Source organism: Megalobrama amblycephala, linkage group LG1 (genome assembly GCF_018812025.1).
Source record: "Megalobrama amblycephala isolate DHTTF-2021 linkage group LG1, ASM1881202v1, whole genome shotgun sequence".
Classification (NCBI taxonomy): Eukaryota; Metazoa; Chordata; class Actinopteri; order Cypriniformes; family Xenocyprididae; genus Megalobrama; species Megalobrama amblycephala.
In genome coordinates, this window is record NC_063044.1 from 43,378,324 (window position 1) to 43,397,483 (window position 19,160).

General features: G+C 38.3%; 1 pseudogene; it reads right to left on the reverse strand.

The window, feature by feature from the left end:
* Positions 1-761: 761 nt before the first annotated feature.
* LOC125270628 lies at positions 762-18,938 on the reverse strand (annotated as a pseudogene).
* Positions 18,939-19,160: the final 222 nt, after the last annotated feature.

The window sequence follows — 19,160 nt, forward strand, 5'->3', positions numbered from 1 at the left end:
TCCATCTTAATACCTAAGTTTGGATTGTCTCAATGCCAAGTTTAAACTTTAAACTACACACAAGTTTACTTATTTTGTCTGTCAGTTCTTAGTTGTGTAAGTCGAGTCAAATATGTGTTATTTAACGATAAGATGAAGAGTGCGTTTATTGGCCTGCTTGTAAACTCCGAACCTCTGTTTATTTCATTTAAGACTTCTCATGCAACATCAATGCACTGTATTCTAATCAGCCTTTTGGTGCTGTTTGTCCCAGGTATGTGTTTTATTCAGTTTGTCATGTTCTGTGTTAAAATAATATTAGCCCTAGCTGAGTGTTAGCTATTAGTACACATGCTGTTTGCTCACATGTCCTGAAGTGTGCAACTGCACCATTTTAACGTTTTTCATTTATACAAAACATTTAAAACATTGGTCACTTAAGTTTATAGTTTCTCTGTATTAATGCGAATTGACTGTATTAGTGTTTTATATTTTATTTTCTTTAATGTATACTTTATGCTTTATTTAGAATGTTCACTATATGTTCAAGATCACTTTGTAAAAATGTGTAATCAGCAGAGCCGCATATCTCGTCCTGCTGACTTCATGCAACATCAATGCACTGTATGCTTGATCAGCCTTTTGGTGCTGTTTGTCCCAGTTTTGTCATAGGCCCAGTGAAAGCAACTTTGAGTGATCCATCCACATGATCTCAGTGTGAATTACTCTGTCAACACACACACAGTCACACATAAAATAACTACTATTTAGCAACTGCAAAATTTGTATTGGATTTACATTTATTTAATATGCAGGATTATCAAACAAGCTGCTTACTGATTAAAATAATAAAAGAGAAAGAATTCAAAGGATCAAACCCTCTAAAATAAATGTATACAGTATTGCCAGACAGCAAGATATCAAGAGCATTTCCTGTTAATATTCACTAAACACAAAATATAATTTCTAATGTTATCATATACTTGAATGCAGAAATCTAAATAAAAAAATGCAAGATTATCCAAAGGACTTATCAGACTTTCCAAACAAAAAGATATTACTTGTTACATTTGTTCCAACATCTATAAACTTAGAGTGGAGATCAGTTCACAGATTCAATTATATGTATTTATCCAAAGTCTCAATAGCTTCCTTTATTACATATCTTCTCCATTCTTCAGGGATAATTCCATAACCGGCAAATGTTTTACTGTAGTATTTTTCCAGATTTTTCTGGAACCGACACACAAACCACTTCCAGTAGGGCAGATCAGACAGATCAGGGGTGACGCTCCACTTTGCATAAACTCCTCCTGCTCTTCTGTATTCTCTATAGAGCACTGTCAAATCTGAGGAATTGGGATAAAAATATTCAGTGCTGCTTGATACTGATGATGTGCAGATGTTAGTACACAAGTTTGTTGTCCTCCTAAAATACCACCCAGAAACTCCAGTCACTCTGTGGAAAGAACATTGTGATCTCCATCATGGTTTTCTATAGTATTGGTGCAGATGGCTGCACAGAATGGACACTGAACCCAACAGCACCGACAGAAGTGATCAATGAGAAGCTCATCTGGTCTGAAGTTAGAGTCCAGATTTACTGGAAATGTCTCTGTGTTGAACTGTTTCTGGATATTAGACATTATAGGAGGAAGTTCTTGTCTTATAACATCTTCTAAGAGATTTAAATCATCAACATCATCATGATTCACTCCACTGAGGTCTTTTTCAGAGAAGATCAGCTCATCTGAGAGCTTCTGTGTGAAACTCCTCAACCACAAACCAACATCTCCTCTGTTCACTTGAACATGTTTAGTAGATTCATGTGCTGCTTTCAAGATCTTCTGCTGCAGGAGTTCAATGTTCTCATTCATCTTGGGTAAAACACTGACACTGAACTTATCAGTGATGTACTGACTGACTTCATCTCTGATGAAACTCTTGAAGTGATTTTTGGGATTGTGAATGTAGTTCATGTATTTGTCAAAATCCTCCTCTTCTGCCAGTGTCTTCAGGATGTGTTTCTCCAGATTTGATCTGTTTCCATTCAGTGATTTACAGTTTGACCTCATCTCATCTGCCAAATCTCTGGCAGTCTTCTTGTAGACACTCTGCTCAATGGATTCTTTCAGTTTCTGACAGATGATCTCACCAAAAATGGCAGAGGACGTTGCTCCATGACAGTATTTCTGGAAAATACTATAGTACTCTTCTCTCTTCTTCTCTACATATATTACAGGATCGTTGGCTTCTCTGAACAGAATGTGTTGGTCAGTGATCATCTTGTTTTCTTCCTTAAAGATGGAAAGAACCAAATCCATGAAGAATTCATTCTTGAACACATATTTCACTGCTCCTTCCTGATGCTCTATTAATCTTGCCTTGATGTAACTTATGAGTTGTTGAATGTAGCTGATGTTGTAGCCCATCTTTGAAATGTTAAATGACTGGATCATTTTGCCTGTCTGCAGAGTAATATCTGTGACTAATGATCTTATTTGGGTTTCTTCTTCTGGAGAGAGAGTTTGAATATTTCCAAATGTTTCTTTAACTGTTCTGTATGCATCCTTTATAACATCTTTTATACCTCCTTTTGTGGATTTTTTGAAAATAACATAATCTGAATAACTGGGCACAGTGAACATTTTGTTGTACTCACTGATCTTGCTCCAGTGGTCTACAGGAGCACTTTCATAGATGTCACTGAGGATATCTCTCACATCTCTCATTATGTCAATGTCTTTGATTGCTGGAGTGTCTCTGATGATCATTTTCATCCACTGTTTCCAAAACAAATCAAACTCTTTCTTCAGTGTTTCTTCATCAATTGCTTTGTCATTGAGTTTTAAGGCAAGTTCTTTGCTCTTTTCATAGAGAGTGTTTTCATGAAGTGTCCTCTGATCATCAATCTTTTTCTTCAGGTCCCGCTGCTGAAGAACCTCATTTAATTTCCTCATGGTTTCTCTCACAATGTTTTCCTGAAGCTCTTTGATTTTAATTTCAAATGATGTTTTCCACTGAATCAGTGTATCTTTATCTCTGTCTTTCTCAAAGAATTCTGTCATCGATTTTTTCACTTTTTCACATGACTTCTTCAGTTCTCTTTGAAGATCAATTTCCTTAACCTCATGAATTGCTTCATTTTCTATTTGGTTGTGTAGTTTGTTCTCAGTTTCCATCATGGAACTGCGAAGACTCCAGGACCACTTGCTGTATTCGGTCTCCAGTTTCCTGTAGGCTGAAATCTCCAGAGAATTTCTGAAGCTGAAGACGAATCGTTCATTCAGTAAAGCCTCCCAGAGATCTTTAATACGATCTTTCAAGTGTGTTAACATCATTCCATGTGAATTTGAGGCATGATGAATAATAGTCTTCTTGAGGTCTTGAATATTCTCACAGTAGTTTGGGTTTGGTGGTGCCATGGGTGGGCTGCCCTCCCAGAGCTGAGCAAAATACTTCACATCATTCTGAACATCAAATCTAATAATATCACTGAAACATTCTGCATCATAGACTTCTTCTTTAGCAGCGAGTTTTGTCATCTCATCCAGTTTCTCCTGAAGTCGTCTCCTTCCCTCCATGTTTTTCTCTCCAGCTGTGACATCTGAAACATTCTGATGCACAAACGCACACAGCTGGGATTCAGTCTGACCTTCTTCATCCTCATGAAAGCCTGAACAACAATCTGAAGAATGTCCTGCATCTCGGATGGGTTTTCTCCAAAGATGTTGATCAATGTCAGGTGTCCGAGACCTACAACAAATGTGGCCAATTCATTGTCATGATGTCTGGTTGATCTTCCAGCCAGTTCTAGAGCACGAAGACCCTCAGTATCAACAACCAGAATATAGTCAGAATTCATTTGCATTTTCATCTCATCTGACACTCTGATCAGCTGCATGAAAGCTCCTCTGGTGCATCCTGCCAGCACTGACGGCAAACTGGAGTCCAAACATGGCATTCAGCATGGTGGATTTCCCAGAGCTCTGAATCCCTAAAACTGACAGCACAAAGACTCTCTGGTCTCCCAGTTTCTGGATGAGTTCATCTAGAACAGCAGAGATCCAGATCAGAGGAACATGAGCAGCATCTCCATCCATCAGCTCCAGTGGAAATCCAGAGATCATCATCTCTGCTGCAAAACTCGGGAGAGAAGAGAAGTCAAACAGCAGGTCTTTCTTGTTCTTCTTCACAGATGAACATGATTCATAAATCTGACCGATCTCCCTCATGATGTGCTCCAAACCAAAGGTTGCAGCTTGAAGTTCCTCAGATATTCTCTCAAGTTCAGTTTGTTCAGCTTTGAGTTGTTCAGATTTATTATGTTTCTCTTTCAGTTTTAATACTATTGACCACGTTTCATCATATTTGTTATGTAGAACAGAAAGATCAGCTGAAGTATGTTCATCCAGAAGGATTCCGAGCCATTTAATGAAAAACATATTTTCATGTTTATTATGTGAGTTTATTTGTCTAATGAACAGCTTCATAAACTCACTGATGTCAGATTCATGCTGCTGTTCACGAATTCTCTTCAGATCTATTTGTTTTTTACTGATGTCCATTTCTATGTCATCTCCTCGAGGTCGATGTAGTTCTTTGTTCTTCTGACTCCACTGATACCACAGTTTCCCCTGATGAGGCAGAACTGATTCTTTGATTTCTGTCAGATCTTTCTTCTCCAGTAAACTCATCATCTGCTGTGCTGCTCCTCTTCCTCTCCTGCAGTCATCATCATCTTCCTCATCTACTCTGATATCTGAGTGTTTGGACACATCTTCAAGTATGAATTTGGAGGATGATTCTGAGAGACAATCATTTATAGCTCTTCTGATTTCTTCAATTACATCAGACTGATTTCTGTCTTTCAGACCAATCTTGTATTTTCCTCTGTCTGTCTCAATTACAGTAGATTCATCCATAGTGAAAAGACATATGAGTGGCTTCCTGTTAGTGTACAGGTTTTGGATTATTTCTGCATGCCTGTCTTTCCTGTCCAGTTGTGATAGAAGAACAACATTGACTGAGGCCATTTCAGTGAGGATCTGCAGTTGTTTCTCATGGTCTCCTGCATCACCGTGTAGATTACAGAACGCAACACACTCAGTGAATTTATCCATGTTTTTCCCAGAGGGGCAGAACCAGGCGATCTCCACCACTCCATCCATCAGGACTCTGGTTCTGCTGCTGCCTGGGCAGTTCCTGTGGAAGAACGTGTTGTGTTTCTCATTGATCAGACTGTTCATCAGCTGAGACTTGGATGAAGACACAGAGCCAAACCTGAAGAAAGACACCATTGGAGTTTCTGCCTTGTAGACTGGATGGGTTTGACTGATGATCTCATTGTTGGTGTTTCTGATCTTCCAGCTCTTGTTGATTTGTCTGAATGTCCAGAGAGGAAACTCAATCTGTTGTGTGACTGGATCAGGAACAAGCAAAGGCAGAGCGTACTGACACTGGGACAGTTTAGTGACCATCAGCTGCTTCAGTAAACCATCGGCACAATGAAACACGGCCATCTGAACATCCATCGGGTGTATTTGCTCAGATCGACTTGTTCCTTTGTTTGTCAAAGACATTCTTTCAAAAATATCATGGACATTTTCACTCCTTGTTTCAAACGAGTCTCTTTGTTTGTTTGAACCTGTTTACTGGTCTCTTTAGTTTTAATGTATCTTGCTCTGTAGTTCATCATCAATAGTTTTTGAATGAAAGTCTGAATCAGCTCCTCTTCAGTACAAGATTCATTGGTTTCTAAAGAATGTGCAGTTATCTGAAGAATATCTGCAGGTCTCATGTTATTGAGATGCCTGACTTCAAGATGAAGTTTGTGAAACAGATTATTCATTTTTTTGATGGTGTTGATCTAGACTGACTCCTGATGCTCCACAGTCCTTGTTTGCCCTGTTGATTAAGTAAAATTAAATTTATTTTGTGAAATTACTTTGGTTTTTACCCTTATGAAACAAACATTGAATATAATGCAAAATATAATGTGATATATTACAAAATACACAATGCTAACATGGTTAACGTAATCACATTATGAAATAAATGTTTTTCTCCAAAACATGTTGGCCACAATTATTGGCACCCCTAGATTTTTTTATGAGTAAAATATCTCTGAAGTATATTCCCAGTCACATTTACATTTTTAGCACACCAGGGTGAACATGAACATGAACATTAAATTGTCCAGCCATGACTTCCTGTTCCACAGGAATATAAACATGAGGAAACACAAAGGCCAAATTCCCTTAATCATTCATCACAATGAGTAAAACCAAAGAATATAGTTCTGATTGTGCAGCAAAAGATTGCTGAGATTCACAATATAGAAAGTAGCTGTAAGAAAATAGCTAAAGCATTGAAAATCCCCATTTCCACCATCAGGGCAATAATTAAGAAGTTCCAATTAACTAAAGATGTTACAAATCTGCCTGGAAGAGGACGTGTGTCTAAATTGTCCTAATGCGCGGTGAGGAGGAGAGTTTGAGTGGACAAAGACTCTCCAATGATCACAGTTGGAGAATTGCAGAGATTAGTTGAGTCTTTAGTCTCAGAAAGCGATAAAAAAATATCAAACAGCACCTACATCCCCACAAGTTGTTCAGGAGGTTTTCAAGAAAAATCCTATGCTCTCATCCAGAAACAATCTCCAGTATATTCAGTTGTCAGACAAGACTGGAACTTCAAACGGGACCAAGCTTCTATGGTCAGATGAAACTAAAAAAAGAGCTTTTTGGCAGCAAACCCACCAGATAGGTTTGGTGCACACATGGATAAAAAGTACCCCATGTCCACGGTTAAATATACTGCTGGAATGTTGTGGGCCTATTTTTCTGCTGGAAGTCCTGGACATCTTGTTCACATATATGGTATAATGGATTCTACCATATATCAACAGATAAAAAATCAAAACCTGACCGCTTCTGCTAGAAATCCTATAATGAGCCATGGTTGGATCTTCCATCAGGACAATGATCCAAAACAAACATCAAAACCTACACAAAAATGTGTCACTGAGCACAAAATGAATCTTCTGCCATGGTCCTCCCAGTTGCCTGACCTGAACCCTAAAGAAAATGAATGAAGTGAACTGAAGAGAAGAAGCACCAACATGGAGCTGGGAATCTGAAAGATTCTGGAGAGATTCTGCATGAAGAAATGGTCTCTGATCTCTTGTCAGGTGTTCTCCAAACTCATCAGGCATTATAGAAGACGAATCAGAACTGTTTTCTTGGCAAAAGGAGGTGGCAAAAACTATTGAATAAAAGGGTGCCAGTAATTGTGGCCTACATGTTTTGGATATAAACATTTATTTCATAATGTGACTTTCCCCCCACTTTCAATTCTTTTTCTTCAATGAAAGGTTAGATTTTGCTAAGTTTATGAATTAAAGATCAAAAGGATAAACAATGCAGATTTATTTTTACAGTCATCTTTGATCATATTTACCAAGGGTGCCAATAATTCTGAGCACCACTGTAGCTGTTTGCTAGGGTGTGGCTATGAAGATTTTAGATCATTACTTATTGGCTGCTTGATATGATAATGCAAATGAGTAAGATAGAGTTGGGGCCATATTTTAACAATCTAAACGCAAAGTGTAAAGCGCACGGCGCAGGTGCACTCAGGGCGTGTCCAAATCCACTTTTGCTATTTTAACGACGGAAAAACGGTCCGTGCACCGGGGTGCATTTTTGAAATGGGTTGTCCCTATTCTCTTAATGAGTAATGGGCGTAACGTTCAATAAATCAATCAGAGTGTCATCTCCCATTCCCTTTAAGAGCGAGATGCGCTCGCGCCATGGCGGATTGCTATTTACATGGTGGAATTTGTTGGCGGAAAAGCTGAATGCTTTTATATTTATGTAGCCTACACAATAATATTCTTTTACACTGTAATCCTTTTGTTTTTAATATTTGGCATGTTTGTGTGAGGCGCAGTTTCTACCAACGCGCTCTAACAAAAAAATATTGCGCCATTGACTTTAGACTTTAGACCAGGTTTGAGTTGGTCTATGGTGCAGTCTATTTTCAGCTCCTTAAAATAGCAATGCGCCGGCAATGCGCCTGAACACACCTCTTTTTTAGACCAGCACGCCCATGGGCGCACTAACTGGCGCAAATGCATTTACTAATTTAAGGACGTGGCGCTGAACGGGAAAACGCGAACGGCGCCGGACGCAAACTAGCAAACACACTTGCGCTGCGCCTTGCATCGCATTGCGCCGGGTGTATTATAGGGCCCTTAGAGAGAGAGAGAGAGAGAGAGAGAGAGAGAGAGAGAGAGATTTTCAAAACCCCTTTCATTACAGTTTATGCCAAAAACCAATATAACAAATTACCAAACACTAATTAAATATTAAAATTCAATAATAATAATAATAAAAAAATCATCTCAACAAAAAAGAAACTCTTCTTTAACAATTTCACAAAGAATCCCACTTAAACACCAAGTTGGTTTAAAAGGTCATGCATTAATCTATAATAACGTCAAAATCCTAGTTTTTACCAGTTTTACAAAAACAGCTTCTAAACTACTACAAACATTTTGCTCAACTTTTTCTTTTCTTGTAGCATAAATTGCCATTTTTGCTTGACTTTATAAGAAGTTCAACAATTGAGACTTTCGTCAACATTTTTTTTCACATATCTAAAACCACAAAAGTCGCATCAAAAGAATTAAAAATCTTCTTCGAGATATCAAATAAGTGTTCTATCAAAATATACCTACCTTTTGACTCTCCTTGCAACGTTTTTGGAGTTAAGACTCTTTACTTTTTTGTATGTTGCTCTGAAAGAAAAAAAAAAAAAAACTCTAAAAAAGCCTTCAGGTTTTAAAGGGTTAAGAGGCATCTCAAGGCATTATAAGGTATTATCATACATAAGGTATCATTACATAAGGTAACAATATAATAAGATAACCTTGTTTGAAATGGGTTTGACTAAAAGAAAATTTTGGTTTCATCTATACTACTAGGTACTTATACTATACTGACTTAAAAGGAATTGCATTACTAAAAAGAGATTAAAATACAATTTTCATTGACTAAAACTAGACTAAATGTCATCAGTTTTCGTCAACTAAAACTAGACGAAAAATAGTCATGGATAATTCTGACTAAAATAAGACTAAAATGCTCAGACTATTAGTCGACTAAAACTTGACTAGACTAAAAAGAGTATGAATGTGACTAAACCTAATAAAAACTAAAAGACAGCTTGACACAAAGACTAGACTAAACCTAAAATTAAAACACTACTGCTGAGCACCTTACCCAAAATTGTGGGTTTGAATCCAGGGTGTAGCAGTTTTATGTAATTGTGTGTTTTGATTCCTTTATTATCCAGGTCAGCATTGTACTGATCTTTATTACTCTTGGATTAGAAATGTTCTTTTATTCATGTTGTGTTCATCTTCATTTAAACTTCTATACATTCTGAGTTCATTCTCACCCGTAATTCTGGACAGGCTGTTTTTCATGTTTGTTCAATACCTGCTTTTTTTTTGCTCTTCCTGCTCTACATTGCGCTACAGCCCCTTAAGGGCCTTGGCCCTGTATCGCTGCTGGCAGCTATATTTCTTTATTGTAATTCTTCTCTAATGGGAGTCTATGGCAGCCCTATGAACAGAAAATGAGAAAATGATGAAATTTGGTATAGTTGTGGAGATGGTCATGAATGGTGATTGGACCAAATTTGTAGTCTCTAGAATTAACTCTATAATTTACTAAATTGCAATATTTTTTAAACAATTTGGCTTATTGATACAAAAATTGGTAGATATCATCATCACAGTGTCCTGAAGGTGCCTGAGAAGTTTGAACACAGTGCCACCTAGTGTTTGAGTGATATAAGGATTTTTGTAAAAAATGTTATAACTATTGAAAATATTGTCCAAAAAACATTTTTTTTCCCTTACTCCTCCTACAAATTTTCCCCAACCTTCTTCAAAATTTGCTAAGATGAACTTTGTACCGAGCCTCATAGAAATGACTGAACGGATTTTGATATTCACTATTGTTCCTGAGAAATATCTCTCCAAATCTGACCCTGCCTGTATTTGTGTCCTTAGCTTAGCATGATAAATGGTTATTTTGTAAAAGTTGTTTCTCTTCCAGACAGAGTCTTTCTGAGAATGAAATAAACATATTAAATATAACATGGGGTACATTTTATAAAAAATCTTCATTTTGACTTAATTCTCATTTGATCCATTGAACTTTGGCAGGTGTTTGAACATATGCCTGCCCAGTGGGACAATTTGATGAGTGATAGGCACCTGATCCAGAGACTTTGGGTTTGTGTGTCATGTGGGACAACTTTATAAAATTGTGAGCAATGTTGTGTCATTTCTTCTTGGATTAAACGTTTTTTTTTTTTTTCATACTGTGTTCATTCTCATCTGAACTTCTGCTCATTTTGAGTTCATTCTCACCTGTACTACTGAACCAACTGTTTTTCATGTATGTTCAATTCCTGCTATTTTTGCTCTTCCTGCTCCACATTGCACTACAGCCCCAACATTTGAGTGCTTGAAATGCTTGCTGTGCTGTTCTGTTTGCGGTGCCTTCAGGGCTTGGCCCCGTATTGTGGGGCCTGTAATTATTTGTACAGTACACTGTTTAACATGTATATAGACCATATCAAACTGCAATAACACACTGGAATGATTTTATGCTATAAAGAATTAATTATCAAATGTAAAAAAAAAAAAAAAAAAAAATCTAATAAAAAAAAAATGTCTTTTGAAAACTGCAGTCAGTAAATGATATCCTGAATCATAGCTGCACGTCACATTGCATTCTTCCTCTGAGGTAAATTTAGGCCTTATTCTTCAGTGTGTCTTCTTTCAAACTCAAACGACCTGATAATGATTGATGTTTGTTTATCGAGTTGATGGGGGCATTTACAGGTTTGCGTGTCTCACGTGGACAAGCAGTCTCATAGAAATAATGAGTTCAGAAGCATATTATTGTACCTCTCTTTGGTTTCACGCAGATTACATAAACAGAATTTGTTTTCAATATTACTTTTTAAAACTAAAATTTAAACTAGACATTTCAAGTTTTCTAATTATATCTCTCGTGTCTGTATGGCAAGGATTTGCTGAGTTTCAGTTCATTTTATTGATGCATTTCAGAAAGAATTTTGGAGACAGAGACTGCTGAAAGCAGACCCTGTTTATTTTATTTATTTTACAAAAGCACAACGTTTTTTGTTATTGTGAATGTAAACAAATACAAATATACCGTCCACAGTTTAAAATGATGTATTACTCTTATCTGCATTTACTCTTATCTGTATATCATCTCTGCAATGATAAGAACAAAAGACTGCTTTGTGGAGTGCTGTCTGAGAAAAGAGAATGCTTGTGCGCTGTCTGAGGAAACATCTCGCTGGTACTAAATTGAGTGCTTTCCTGTCTTCTGCCACATGAATTGTGTAAAATTGCTTGAATGTTCATATTGACTTTGCTGAACTCCGCAGCAGTGGGCTGATGGGTTCAGATAAAGAGCCATTGAGATCTTCCGATCTCTGTCACGCTCAAAAAAGATGATCTCTAGCATTGGGCAGTCATTATTGTCTCATTATGACCTGGTAAGGACCAAATATATTGGCTTGGCAGTTTAAATTAAATATATTTATTTAACGGTTATTTGTAACTAATCGAAGATTACTTATCCTGGGCTCCCTATAGTGGACATTACTGCTCCGCTAGAGGGGGCATTTTTGCTTAGCCAATTTAAGTCTATGGGAAATTGATGATTTTTGATTTTTAATTATACGAACACTGTAATGCTGTCTGATTAGCTTGAAAAGATAAAGCAACTAACTTCAGAACAGGCCAAATGTCTGTGGTGAGTTTGGTGCTTGTATCAGATGTAGGTGACTTTGTTTCTTCAGTAGAACACAAATGATGATTTTTAACTCCAACCGTTGCGGTCTGTCAGTCGTATAATGCATGTCAATGGCAACACAATCTATAAGAGTCAAAAAAACACGCACAGACAAATCAAAATTAAACCCTACGGCTTGTGACGACACATTGATGTCCTAAGACACGAAACGATCGGTTTGTGCGAGAAACCACTATGTCCAACTGCCTTGAGTATCCGGTGTGTAAGGTCTGAGCACGTTTTCAGACCTCACACACTGGATGCTCAAGGCAGTTGGACATAGTGGTGTATTACAGGATTTGTCTGTGCATGTTTTTTTGACTCTTATAGATGGAGTTCCCATTGACATGACTGACAGACCGCAACAGTTGAAGTTAAAAAATCATAATTTGTGCTCTACTGGAGAAACATCTTGGATGCCCTGGGGGTAAGCAGATAAACATCAAATTTTCATTTTTGGGTGAACTATCCCTTTAAAGCTTTAGGAGGAGTAGCAGTCAGAATATTTAGTCTCAGAAGAATAATATTACACTGTAAATTCCCTGGAGTTAAATTAATACCATTCGGTGTTCATACGGGAACCACCAGCAGTAGGGGTGTAACGATTCACTCGTTCCCTTTCATGGGAACTGTCGACGCTACGTTATATGACGTTATGGGAACCCTCTGCGTGATTGCGTCATGAAGCACTCTTGTATCTAACCAATGAGACGTCAGAGGCGGGTGACGTCACGGACCAGGAAACTATAAAGCATACCCAGAACAAAGAACGCTAGCTTCTGTTGGCTTCAGCAAGCGCTCTGTGTTATCGTGTGTCTTATTTGGTGTTGTTTGTCTTATTACATAAACAAGTCACAATCTCTTCGTCTGAGGACAAGAGTATCTTACACCAATCCATATATTTATATATAAAAAAGACCGTATTATGGCGAAAAACAGCAGTTGAATGGGAGTTGAGCAGCCCAGGCAGCTCTCGAGGGAGCTGTCGAGGTGAAAAAACTCAGGACACTGTGTTCCAGGTTCCCCGCGGATCGGGTCCCGCTTCTGCTGAGCAGAGCGGAGGCTCCATTCGTGGTGTTCACAAATGGATCTGACGGAGGAGTTAAAGACGGGCGCCGCCTTTTCTCTGCCCTTACCTGCCAGGTTCAGTGCCGTTTCCCAGGTGGAAGCACACTCTGGGGTTTCTTCCCCCGGGTTGAGGCACCGGTATTTCACATGCCCAGTTCTGACGAGGTGGATATTGTGATAGTTAACATGAACTAGGCCTAACAACATTTTTAAAGTTTAAAGTTTTAAAGTTTTGGCTTATGTAAATTTCCACAAATGCCAATTTTTATAGGCTATTAAAATAAAGTTATGTAGCACCATTGAGAACTAACATGAACTAACATTAACAATGGACAAAATATTTTTTTTGTTTGTTTGTTTTTTGCCCTTACTCTCTGACCTCCTGAAGGCCGTTGTGTAATTCGCACCCTGACTAAGACACATTGAGGGAAGCAATTCAATATCCCTATAAATGCATATTAAAATGCAGAATCGAATTAGTCGAATAACATCGAATTTTAATGTGAATCGTCTCGAATCAAATCCTTCTGAATTCGCAAAAATCATTCTTGAATCGAATCGAACAGCTATGAATCGTGAATCGAATTGAATCGCTGTCTACCCAAAGATTCACAGCCCTAACCAGCAGTGTGTTAAAGTAACACTGAAGCAGTGTTAGGCCGGGTTCACACCGCAAGCGGCAGCAGAGCGGAAGCAGCGCGTGAGCGTGAACTGCAGCTGCAGAGACGCGAGTATCCACACTGGAAGCGTTTGTACAGCGTCACAGCAGCGGCTCTATAAAGTGAGCATTTCTTTACAAAGACAGCTATAAATTTGTTTTTATAATTGGTCATTGTTAAACTTGATAGTCTTGAAAGTTTGTTAACATGCAAGGTGTACAACACTCACATATAAACGTAAAATAAATAAAAAAATAAATAAATAAAAGCCTCGTGTCATCCATTGCTGCACACGAATGAGGTAAGCTTTGTGTTTTACATCATCTGACGCATGAACATGTTTACAAGACTGCAAACTCAGCGAAAAAGACAGCAAACTCGGGTTTGATTTGGGTATGCAAGAGCCTATTGCTGTCTGTGTAATAACTAAAATAATGTTTATATATCATATTTTCTGGCTAGTTTAGTTTAGTTTTCTATAATATACCATACTTTAGCCCAAACTGAATAATTAAAAACAAGTTTAAATAAGTAAATCTTCTATAAATATTTTTTAATATTGATTTTCTTTCATGACATACTTCAATTCTTGTTAAAACACACTAGATATGCTTATTCTGTGCATTTTGAAATCCTATTTATTTTGTCCATCAAAGGTGTACTTTCACTTTAATTGAGCTTTAGCAGCGCAGCAAAAATAGACCCAGCGCTGAAACGATCGCGGCACTGCTGCTTCTGCTCTGCTCCTGCTCCGCGCTACCGCGCAGTGTGCTCCGAGTGCACACTCCGAGTCCCTCCCGACCAGGGGTGCTTTTCCCAAAACTGTTGGTTGCAATACAATTTCCCATTGCCAATAACAGGTTAGCAACTATGCTTTTGGCAAATGCACCCCAGGTTAATTTACCCACCGAGTGACATGATATCATTGACGTTGCGTGCAAATGAACGGTAAAAACCCTATCGCGCATTCGTTTGTTTGTTTTTTTTCTTGCGCGGGTGCCCCGTGCCGCCCTGGGCCGTCCAGGCCTGAATCCGTCACTGAATGGTTTTTAGGAAAAAGTTAGGCTACTTAGCTTAGTACATTTGGCCACGTCCACAGTTTCTAGAGCATCCATATTTCAACCCAGTGCCATGACAGCACCGGCCCTCGCGGCCAAATAAACTGACCGGCCCACCGGGAATTCTCCCGGTGCTCCCGATTAGCCAATCCAGGCCTGGATGGCATAAACCAAATCACCTGATTGCTCTTGTTTATAGTTTCCTTTGTAACAAATTTTGTGTTTCCATAAACACTGTTACAAAGACCACAAACTTAACATAAAAAGCAAGAGTCAAATTATATATATAGTAATGAATAATTAATAATAGTAATAATGAGTAATGAAGTCAAACCTGAGTGTGGAAGTCTTCCCTCTCTGTATCATCAATTCAGTTAGGAGCCTCAAATAGATGATCTCTGTCAGCCGTCTATTTATAAGGGGGTGATGTGGACTTATTTTTAAATCATGTGACACTGAAGAAAGAAAATGAAAGTGTTTTATTGTTAGTTGTTTTTGTGTTGAGGATCTTTCCAGCTTACTTGAGCTGAGGTTAACTCTCTTGCATGTAGATGTGAATGTTTCAATTTTGCTATTTCTGTCATTTTATTTATGATTATGTTAATAATTCACATTAGTTACTGTTTTTCCATTCTGTCCATTCAGACAGGTTCTCAAGGTTGCAGAGACAATTTACGGGTAGAAACCTGAGTCAAAATCTGGATGGAACTAACCTTGGGTTAAAATTGGGGCAATAATGGACAGTCATTCATTTTCTAACACAATAAATATATATATATATATATTAAAAAAAAAAAAAAAAAAAAAAAAAAAATCCTGTCTGTGAAAATCCATCTAAAGTCATTTTTTTGTGTGTGCTTCACTGTTTTCTATATAAAATCATCCTACATAATGTAAACAACATTCTGTGAAAATATAATCTTGATACCTTTATTATTGATTAAGTAAGGCCATGTCAAAGATTTAGCTGAATTTCAGGCTTAGAAAAATATTTTTTTCAAGAAATTACAATTTAAAATTAAGCTTATTTTTTAAACTGCAACACATTTGAACCACAATTATCCTGACTATCCTGACTATCACATTAAAGCTGAGATTCTCCCATTTCACTTCTAGTTCTATCTATTCTTACCACAGCCAGGGGGATTACTCTGGGTTTGGGCCAAAATTCCTAGCTCAGAGCCCTCCCCTTGGACAGCACGTCAAATACACATAACTTTACTATTATTATTATTTAATTATATGTAAATATGAACTTGTGAAATGGCAAAACACACAGTTTTTACGTCTGCTAGCATTCTATTTGCTGCTGATATTTCCTAACATGGTAGTCTGAGCTTATTAAACATGCAGCTGCTGCTTTACAAAATACTAGGAATTGCTGTAACTCCATTTGAATACAAATACAAAAGCAAAGGTGATGCGCATGCGTGGCGGATGGTGATGACAGTTGATGATTTAACACAGTGCAATTCAATGCAATACAATGCAATGGGAAAGAAAAATATGATGCTATGCAATTCAATATGCAGGGCTCTATGAAATACTTTTTATTTTTTTGTCAAATTCCATTTTTTTTTTTTTTTTTTTTTTTACCAAATTCTGTTTGAATTGTTCTGGATTACATTTTAATGGTATTACATTAAGACATACATTATACCATACAATAGTAATACAATAGTAGTACATAGTATGTGCTTAAAACTGCCCAACTAAAGGAAACACTGATCTCCATAATGGTAAGACATTTCCCATATACATCAATTTCTAAACCTCTGATGATAACACACACAGACACACAGACACACACACACACACACACACACACACACATATATATATATATATATATATATATATATATATATATATATATATATAGTAATGAATAATTAATAATAGTAATAATGTGTAATGAAGTCAAACCTGAGTGTGGAAGTCTTCCCTCTCTGTATCATCAGTTCAGTTAGGAGCCGCAAATGGATGATCTCTGTCAGCCATCTATTTATAAGGGGGTGATGGGGAATTTTTTTAAAATCATGTGACACTGAAGAAAGAAAATGAAAGTGTTTTATTGTTCATTGTTTTTGTGTTGAGCTGAGCTTGATATCTTTATTATTGATTAAGTAAAGCCATGTCAAAGATTTTGCTGAATTTCAGGCTTAGAAAATATATATTTTTTTAAATTACAATTTAAAATCAAGCTTATTTTTTAAACTGCAACACATTTGAACCATAATTATCCTGACTATGTGCCATATACCACATTAAAGCTGAGACTCTCCCATTTCACTTCTAGTTCTATCTATTCTTACCACAACCAGGGGGATTACTGTGGGTTCAGGCCAAAATTCCTAGCTCAGAGCTCTCCCCCTGGACAGCATGTCAAATACACATAACTTTACTCTATTTAATTATATGTAAATATGAACTATTTAATTATATGTAAATATGAACTATTTAATTATATGTAAATATGTAATTATATATAAATATGTAATTATATATAAATATGAACTATTTAATATATATATATATATATATATATATATATTTATATATAGAGTGTTACCGTGTTGCTGTTGTAGAAATGAGGCTAATACGGAAATCCACAATCGATGGGTTTTTATTGACAAAACGAGGAAACAACCAAACACTTCAATATAACATTTAGAACAGACAAGAGGTGAAGGGAGTGAGTCCATATATATAGGAAAGTGCTGATGAGGAAGTCCAGGTGAAGGTGATGAGTGATGATGGGGAGAAGACGAGGGAAGTGAGTGCAGGTGTGGAGAACAAGAGGATCCTGGGAAATGGAGTCCGGGAGATAAGGGATATGTAACAGTACCTCCCCTCCCGGTAGGCGCGACCTCGTGCCATAGATGAAACACCGGGGGGGGGGGTGGGCATCCTGGAGACCTCACGCCAGTGCAGGGAGAGGGACGGACATCACCGGAGGTCTCCAGGATGAGTCTCTGAACCCAGACCGCCATGGCGGGTCTGGAGACGATGGCGGCCATGGCGGGTCAGGGGCCGTGGACAGCCATGGAGCTCCTTGAGGCCCACCCATATGTATCCCACCCATATGTATCCCACCCATATGTATCCCACCCACGGGTACTTGGCCCCCCCCCAAAAAAATACTTTGGGCGGCAGGCTCGGCGGTGGCGGCTGGAGCAGTGGGTTCGGCGGCGGCTGGAGCTGAGGGCTCGGCGGCGGCTGGAGCTGATGCAGCTGGGAGAGGTGTCCAGTCCATCCCCTCATAGGTGATTAAAATCCCCACAGGCAATGGAGCTGGCTCTGTGGAGACTGGAGCGACAGGCTCGGAGAGGACTGAAGCGGTAGACTCGGAGAGGGCTAGAGCAGCCTCTGGAGTGAACTCCCTGGCTGGAGTGGCTTTCTTCCTCCTCCTCCTCTGCTTTCTGGACCTGGCGGAGGAGTGTGCGTCCAGTGTGAAACAGGAAAGGAGTTCACTGGAGGGGTATACGGAGGAAGAAGGAGACTGACCAACTGGCCTGGCCACCTCTGTTTCTGGAGGGACTGGATGAGATGGACACATATCCTGAACCTCATCAACAAAGAAATTAGATCCGTTAAAATACAAAATTAGATTAATGGTTTTGCTCAAGGAAAAAGAATCTTCAGGTTCATCAAAACGGATAGTGTCATCATCCAGTCCGTCCAGAAACAGGGCGTTCAAACGTGCATCTGACCAGTTAGTCAGAAAAGCAAGCTCTACAAACTCCTCCACATACCTCTCCAGTGAACGTCCAATCTGGAAGAGCCCGATGAGCCGGTCCGCCGCTGACATGGTAGAGAGAGGCACTGGAGAAGCTGGAGCCACCGCATGAAGGAAGATTCCCATCTTTTTAATTGTGGAAGTCCAACGGTATGGGTCTGTTCTTCTGTTACCGTGTTGCTGTTGTAGAAATGAGGCTAATACGGAAATCCACAATCGATGGGTTTTTATTGACACAACGAGGAGACAACAACCAAACACTTCAATATAACATTTAGAACAGACAAGAGGTGAAGGGAGTGAGTCCATATATATAGGAAAGTGCTGATGAGGAAGTCCAGGTGAAGGTGATGAGTGATGATGGGGAGAAGACGAGGGAAGTGAGTGCAGGTGTGGAGAACAAGAGGATCCTGGGAAATGGAGTCCGGGAGACAAGGGATATGTAACATATAGTAATGAATAATTAATAATAGTAATAATGTGTAATGAAGTCAAACCTGAGTGTGGAAGTCTTCCCTCTCTGTATCATCAGTTCGGTTAGGAGCCACAAATGGATGATCTCTGTCAGCCGTCTATTTATAAGGGGGTGATGGAGATTTTTTTTTAAATCATGTGACACTGAAGAAAGATAATGAAAGTGTTTTATTGTTCATTGTTTTTGTGTTGAGCTGAGCTTGATATCTTTATTATTGATTAAGTAAGGCCATGTCAAAGATTTAGCTGAATTTCAGGCTTAGAAAATAATTTT